The 8757-nt window shown below is 33.3% G+C and overlaps 1 pseudogene; it reads right to left on the bottom strand.

Moving 5' to 3' along the window:
* Positions 1 to 6242, bottom strand: part of LOC114074882 — a 14763-nt pseudogene extending 8521 nt beyond the window's left edge.
* Between the last annotated feature and the right edge of the window lie 2515 nt (positions 6243 to 8757).

The raw sequence follows: 8757 nt of genomic DNA, 5'->3' as shown, positions 1-8757 counted from the left end.
ATATATATATATATATATATATATATATTATATTTTGAACTTCAGCTTAGTTAAAACATTATAACAAATAAAAGATATTGCAGCAATAATATAATTGCCCTATATTGTATTTTTCGGCAATGATATAATATAGATATTTACAATCAATACTAAGGGTAAATGTCATTCAATACTTTAACAACTTTGAATATAGCGAAATTAAGTTAATTATTATTAAATATTCTTACGACAATAGAAAATCTATTACCACTAAATTAAATGACTCTTTTGTTATAGTGCCAACGGTATATATTTTTTTCTCACTACACTCAATTACCTTTGTGTTTCTCAATTTATTATACTTTCATTCAACTTAGTTTTCTTGTAAATTTAACAGTGATACGGTACTTTCCTACTCAAAGCAATTGTCAATGTCATAAAAGACAATAAAAGAATGGTGTCACGTTCCGAGTCTACACCCTGGACGTAGTCGACACTCAATGACCATTGTTGGCCTAGAACAACCTTGGTCTGACTTGCTTAACTTAGCGGAAGACTTAACTCAAATAAGAATACATTCTCATAAAATAACTCCAATTAAATAACTGGCCAAAATGACACTAAAGTCTCATAGCAAAACATATTTAATGCAAAGAAGAGACTCAAAACTAAACTGTCTGACTGTCTATGAAGCCACTAGAATACTATGATAGATGTAGGGTTAGACCCCTCAACATCCTGTAAAAGAATGACTGTAAGCAATAAATGTTTGTCCTCCAGAATGTAAGGAGGCTCACCACTTACTCCGAGTGCTTAGCTTGATCTACGAGAAACTTGATGATGCTGATCCTGGTTACCTGCACCAGCATCATAATACGATGCAGGCCAACTGGATTCACTACATTGAATGTACGAGTATGCGAATTGGAATTCTAACAGCTTAAGCTTCAAAGAAGTAAGAAGAAACACTTAAGTCGGCTCTAGTGAACTCATGAATACTTGACTTAATATAAAGCAATAAGACATGCAATATATAATAGCTTGTAAAACAATGTAAACACTTAGTTCGTTAAAGAAAATTCAATAAAAAAAGTCGACTTACTTATGCAACAGAAACACAGTAATGTAGTTTCTGTGGGAGATTATCTAACCGAAAACCACCATTATGAGCTTAAAATGGTGATACAACGTTTTTTCCACGCTGCTAGAATATTGTCCTATACTTTGCCATCACATAGAACTATTTACCTTGGTTGATCCACTAGCTTAACTTACGTGACCATCTAAAATGTATGACCCGTTAATACCCATGATGGCTACATGATTTTTATGGAGACTTCAGTTAATATGAACCCTCATTCCCACATTGGTACTCAGTACTACTCCCAAAATATACTTTAGTTCATCTGTTTAAAAAAAAAAAAAACTTCTTCTCTTGCCTTGAGATAATTGCTCAACACTTAGCCTAAAAAACTCTCTTAGAAATAATGTTCCTTTTTTCTTATTCAAAACCCTTTTAGAACTCTTAGTTTCCTTAAACTTAAATGTGATAACATTTATAAAGTCTTAGGGAATACTCAATTCCCTTATAGCTTTTGACAAATGAACTCAACTCTTAGGGAATACTTAGTTCCCATATATTTCTTTTAACGAATATCTTCAACTCTTTACTATTTACTTATCTCAAAACTTGACCTTTAAAATGAATTTAAAACGTTTAATAAATACTCTTGAAACTTTAAGAACTTTGCCTTGACTTACTTCTTAACTTCTAAACTTAACTCTTAACTCTTTTGACTAAAATATTAACTTTCCTTGATGAAATTAAGAATTCACGGTTATGATTCATATTTTTGGTGATTCCTAGGTGTTTAGAAAACATTTGAAGTAATTAAAATCACTGGAGGTGTTAAAATACTATAGAAGGACTTAAAAGGATAAACTACGATAACTGTCGATTTGGGTGCATTTGGGGCGAGCCACGCCAACCCCAAATGACTGTGGTTCATTTTAGGCATGCCGTCTCAGCCTTCCTGGCGTTATGGGGCATAACGCGCTTGTCCCTACCCTAGTGCGTCTGACGTGTTTTTCAACTCATTTTCTGATCTTAAATCCTCTAAACCCCCATAGTTCTTTTCTCAAACCCTCAGTATCATAATATCTCCAATATATCTTACTTGCAAAGTAACTCAGCAATTACGAATCACTCATAATGGACATTCAAACAACTCAACAAACAATAATTCGATAAAATTCATTAAGAACTCACTTCTTAACAGGTAATCAAATCACAAAACCATTGAATTGAAACAAATTGGTGTGTGGATAAATTGACCCAACCCAAAAGATCTCACATACCTTGATAGGAATCACCCCTGACAAATCGCGCTCGCAAATCCTTGCGTTCTTTATGAATTCTTGACTTTTCTCCCTTTCCTTCTTCTTTTCTCTCTTCTCCAAGCTCTAAGCGTGATGTTTGAGTTTCGAATTTTAACTGAACTTGTTTTTACCCCAAATAAACCCCAACAATGAAATAGGAAATTAATTGGCGAAAAGACTAGTTTGCCCTTCCTTAAATCCGGATTGGGACCTTTCTCAATCCAACATCCCAACTTCCGATAGGCATATCTCCTTCATATGATATCGAAAATGCGCAAACTTCGCGGAGTTGGAAGGTTCTCTCCAAGGGATTTCCAACCATATCAAGAACTCATACTGAGCTATGTATTTTTGAAAATGACCAAAACATACTTTTTTAACTTACGAAATTTTCCTGATATTTTCCTTTCTTTTCAAAAGAGATTATTTTTAGTTTCTTAACTTATTCTTAGCTATTTCGAGTTATCATATGTTACAATGGTTATGGAGATTTTGGGAGTAGAGAAATCCATTAAGGAGCAGATGAATCATCAAATTATGTACTTATTTTCAATAAATATAGAAAACTTACAAGGGACTAGAATGGAAATGGATTGGCTCCACACACGGAAAAAAATATACTTACTATTTTATTCCAAATTCAAATAAATGGAATGCAAATTCAAAGGGATAATGGACAAAGGGCTGATGTTGATTTCTCACCTAATTCTTTTCTAGTCCTTGTTGGAGATGTTTTTAAGGTACATGTTTCATATTCTTTTTATGGTCTTCACTTTATATTATGAGGATAATCTATACAAAAGTTACTTCAAAATTTTCTTTATAATATTATTTTTTTCTTGGGCTAAGAGTTCATTGAATTACAAACTCTCTATCTCATTATCTAGAGATAAAGTTTGCATACACTTAAGTCTTCTCAAACTTTACTTGTTAGATCCATCCTACTGATATGTTGTTATGTTTCCTTTTAATATTAGCAATTAGGTAAATATGTTACTATATTCTCCATGTTAGATATTTTAATTAATTTTCTTCTTTCCTAGTTGTAAGGTTATATGGTTGGTATTTCCAAGTTACTGGAAATGTGTGACTTAGTAGGTAAGTTTTAATTTCTTTTATGGCTTAGTGGTTGAGATAATGTAGGATGTTCATTGTTTCAATTTAGTGAGAAGCTTACCACCTCCCAAACTCTTCTTCATTTATTTTGATTTCTCTCTAGTTTCTAATAGTTGTATCAGAAGCCAGTGAGGGTGAACGTGCTTTAATTGTGAGTGTGCCAAGTCTTCAGAGAGTTTTGTTCAACCTGTTATTCCACCCTTTGATGGTCATTATGACCATTGGAGCATGTTAATGGAAAATTTTGTAAGGTCCAAAGAGTTTTGGGCAATCGTTTATGGTGGATTTTGTTAGAACAAATGAACAAGAATGATAAAATTACAAGGAATACAAAATAAAACTTGCTTGGCTTAGAGGCACGTTAATACGTTTCTTGAAGATAGTTGGAGTCTCTCCCACGAGCAATCGGAAGAATAAATAACAACTCTATCTTCGGGATTCAACTAAGCCACAAAACAAGTAGCATTCAAGAATGTTGCTCTTCTATTCTTGAATTGGTGATTTCACCTTTTGATCAATGTCTCACAAGTGTTTTCAAGGGAAAGTACTTTTGTTTGAATGCTTATCTTTTTCAACCAATGGAAACTCAATTTATAGGATAAAAAGTTTTGCAAGAAAAAGATTTTTAATTAAAAGAATTTATTAGGTTCATGAATTGGAAACAAAAAATTTGTCTTTCAAAAACCCATAACGTAGAATTAAAAAAAACTTCTTGCAAATGTTTATAACAAAGAATTAAATAAATGAATGTTACAACTCACATTCATGTATTTGTTATTTCAAAACGGATGAATTTGTTTCAAAATTAGTTGAAACACTAACTCTTACAATCCCCCACTTGTTTCAAGAAATTTTATCTCTAAAAAATCCAAAAAACATTTTGAGACATTAATCTAGCAACATGCATCAATAATGGTGTCTTTTGGACTTGAACCATTAGCTAGTGAAGGTTTTGCTAAATCATTGACTACTTAGTGAACAAATCTTGAACTAAGTGCATCATTGAATGAAGTTAGAAAAAAAATATACTCCACGCATATCACTATGTTCCGGTGAAAATCGAAATCCTTTGACACCTTACGGCCATGTGTCCTAAGTTCTTTTTAGCCAAGTGCTTTAAGATTTCCTGTTAAAATCTTATTGAAGCGGCCTCCACTTCGCACTTAGTGCGGTGAATTCATCAAGAGTAACTTTGCATACTCCGACCAAATAGTCTATGAACTTCATTAAGAGAAATTAATCTCATCCTCCTTTACACAAAGTATCGGTAAATCTATCAAGAGTATTCCTACACACTCCAATCGAAATCGATATATAGACTTATTAAGAGAATATAATCTCATCCTTCTCTTCAGCAGGAATATCGGAAAAAAAATTTATCAAGAGTTTTCTTACTAACTCCAACCAAAGAAAAGAATGTCAATCATGCACATCTACTTATTTCATTTTATTTTGAAAATGAAAATTTTATTGATGTGCTTCACAATTGTAACTTTACTTGTTTTTCCCTTTGAACCGAAGATTACATCATTAGGTAGGGTTACCATAAAGTACAATTAATTTAAACGGGCTTTATTCCCATCCCATTACAAGTTTGCACCAGTAAATCTTTGCCTAACCCTTTAGACAAAGGATCCGCTAAATTAAATCTGGACTTCACATATTGAAGCGATATCACGCCTTCCTCCAATAATCTCCTGACATGATTATGTTTGAGACGAACTTGTCTCGACTTGCCATTATAGCAGTCACTTGAAGCCCGAAATATAGCAGCTTGATTATCACAATAGATAGTTAAAGGTGGTATTGGCTTACTCCATAAAGGAATATCTATCAGCATTGATCGCAACCAATCAACTTCTTCTCCAGCAGAAGACATAGCTATAAATTCTGACTCCATGGTTGAATGAGTAATACATGTTTGCTTCTTTGATTTCCAAGAGATCGCTGCTCCAGCCAAAGTGAAAAATCCAAGCAGTAATAGATTTAGAGTCATTCGGATTAGAATTCCAAGTAGCATCACTATAGCCTTCAAGAACAATGGAAAATGTAGAATAATGCAGGCCAACATTAATTGTACCCTTCAGGCATTTTAAAACACGAATTAAGGCATTCCAATGTTCAACTCTGGGATTACTAGTAAACTTGCTCAAAGTTCCTACTGTGTAACCAATATCTGGCCTAGTACAATGCATGACATACATAAGACTCCCAACAATCTGAGAATATGTCAGCTGGTCGAGAACATCACTAGAGTTCCGCATTAGTTTGATGCTAGGATCAAATGGTGTAGGAGCAGGTTTGTCATCAAAGTGACCAAACCTCTTTAAAACTTTCTCAATATAACTTGATTGAGTAAGAGTCAAGCCATTCGCTGATCTTATAATTTTAATACCCAGAATTACATCAGCTTCTCCAAGATCTTTCATTTCAAATTGAGAAGCTAGAAAATTTTTTATTTCTTTGACTCTTTCAATATCAGTTCCAAAGATCAACATATCATCTACATAAAAACATATTATAACACCAGATTTTTCTTGAAATTTGCTAAATATACAAATATCACCACCATTGATTGAGTAGCCATTAGAAATCATTACTCTTCTAAATTTCTCATTCCATTGTTTTGGAGCTTGTTTTAATCCATAAAGAGATTTAAGAAGCTTACAAACTTTGTGTTGTTGACCAGGAACGACAAATCCTTCTGGTTGTTTCATGTAAACCTCTTCATCTAGATCTCCATTCAGAAATGCAGTCTTCACATCCATTTGATGTATTACCAGGCTATGAATTGCGGCTAAAGCAATCAAGAGTCAAATAGAAGTCATTCGAGCTACAGGTGCAAATGTATCAAAATAATCAATATCTTTCAATTGAGTAAAACCTTTTGCCACCAAACGAGCTTTGTACTTATCTAAGGTTCCATCAGATTTTAATTTCTTTCTAAAGATCCATCTACAACCAATAGACTTACATCTAGGAGGGAGGTCTGATAAAATCCATGTATTGTTTGACATAATGGAGTGCATTTCATCATCAATAGCTTCACGCCAGAAAGGAGCATCATGTGAAGCCATTGTTTCAGCATAACTTTCAGGATCCCTTTCAACTAAATAGACTTGAAAATTTGGTCCAAAGTCTCTTGGTTTGGCTGATCTTGCACTACGTCTTGGTTGACTTTCTTCCAAAGGTTCAACTATTTTTCTTTTAAGAGTAGATATAGAAGAACTTGTATTTTGTTCTAAAGACTCTTTTTTCTTAGGAAATATATGCTCAAAAAAGTTAGCATGCAACGATTCAATAATTGTGTGAGGGCTTGGAGTCTCAAGATTCAAAAATCTATAAGCCTTACTGGTTTGTGAATAACCAATAAATACACAATCTACTCCTCTATATCCAATCTTAGTCAATTGTTGATCTGGTAATCTAACATGAGCCAAACAACCCCATACTTTAAAATAGTTTATATTTGGCTTTCGATTCTTCCAAAGTTCATATGGAGATGAATCATGTTTCTTGGAATGAATTCGATTCAAAATATGACATGCAGAAAATAAGGCTTCAGTCCACAAATTTTCAATGATACCAGATCCATAAAGCATAGAGTTAACCATTTCAATGATAGTTCTATTTTTTCTTTTTGCTACACCATTTTGTTGTGGTGTATAAGACATAGTCAATTGTTTCTCAATGCCTTCTTTTTCACAAAAATCAATAAAATTTGATTCTAAATATTCTCCACCTCTATCAGATCTAATTGATTTAATCTTCAAACTCAATTTATTTTCAACTTCTGCTTTATATGTTTTAAAAGTCTCAAATGCCTCATCTTTTGTTTTTAATGGAAAGACATATGTATACCTTGAGTAATCGTCAATGAAAGTGATAAAATATCTCTTTCCATGACGTGATAAACAATCCATCTCACAAATATCAGTGTGGATTAATTCCAAAAGTGTGGATATCCTTTCAACAGACTTAAAAGGTTTCTTTGTTATTTTACATTTACTACAAGTAATACACTTAGCAACATGATCCTTTCCACAGTCTTTAATTAATCCATTTTTCATCATAAGTTGAATGGATCTAAAATTCACATGACCAAGACGTTCATGCCATAAATCTAAAGACTCCACAATATAAGCAGAAATATTTTCATTTTCAATATTGAGTTTGAACATGCCATTTGTAGCATAACCTTTTCCAACAAACATGCCTTGTTTAGACAAAATAAATTTATCTGCCTCAAAAATCATTTTAAAACCATGCTTCGAAAGAAGCGTACCTGACACCAAGTTCTTTCGAATATCAGGAACATGCAATACGTCTATCAATGTGATCATCTTTCCGGAAGTGAATTTTAGTTCAACAGTTCCCTTTCCCACAACCTTAGCAGAGGATGAGTTTCCCATATGCAAAACTTTATCGCCCCCCACTAATTCATATGTCGTGAAAGAATTTCGATTACCTGATATATGACGAGTTGCACCAGTGTCTATCCACCATTCCACTTGATCTCCCGCTACAAATGCTTCTGTGACCATTGCCACCAGTTCATTTTTTGTATTGTTATTTGCCTTTTCTTTCTTCTTTTCAGCTTTAAGAATTTTACAATCACGTGCATAATGACCAATTTTATGACAATGATAACATTCAATCGACTTAGAATTAGAATTAGTACGCTTGAAATTTTTACTCTTCTTTGCCTTCAAAAATTTATTATTGCCAGGTTCCTTCTTGATCTTTTCTTCAACAACATGAGCTTTCATGATGGGCTCCCTCAAGATGTTATTGTCGCGGTATCGTGTCTCTTGTTCAATTTGCAAGTGTTGCAATAATTGTTCAAGAGTCAAATCTTCCTTCTTGTGTAAGAGTTTGCTTCTGTACTCTTTCCAAGATGGAGGAAGTTTTGAGACAATCGCACCAACATGAAAGTTTTCATCAAGAGCAATTCCAGTTATAACAATTTTATTAGCTATAAGTTGAAATTCTTGTACTTGTTCAGTGATTGACTTGTCATCAACCATTTTGAACTCCATATAATTTGAAACAAGAAATTTCTTTGAACTCGCCTCTTCTGCTAAATGAATAGCTTTAAGAGTATCCCAAATCTCCTTAGCAAATTTACACTTAATATAATATTGATCATAATATTTATTGGACATTCCTCCAAGAATATAATTCTTGCATAAGTAATCATCATCTTGCCATTTGGCAATTTGTTCTTTAATTAAAGTAGCCTCGTCCGTTGCTACCTCAGAACTAGGAGCCTCAGGACAAGGT

This window comes from Solanum pennellii, chromosome 1 (genome assembly GCF_001406875.1).
Source record: "Solanum pennellii chromosome 1, SPENNV200".
Classification (NCBI taxonomy): Eukaryota; Viridiplantae; Streptophyta; class Magnoliopsida; order Solanales; family Solanaceae; genus Solanum; species Solanum pennellii.
This window is presented reverse-complemented; position numbering and strand designations above follow the sequence as displayed.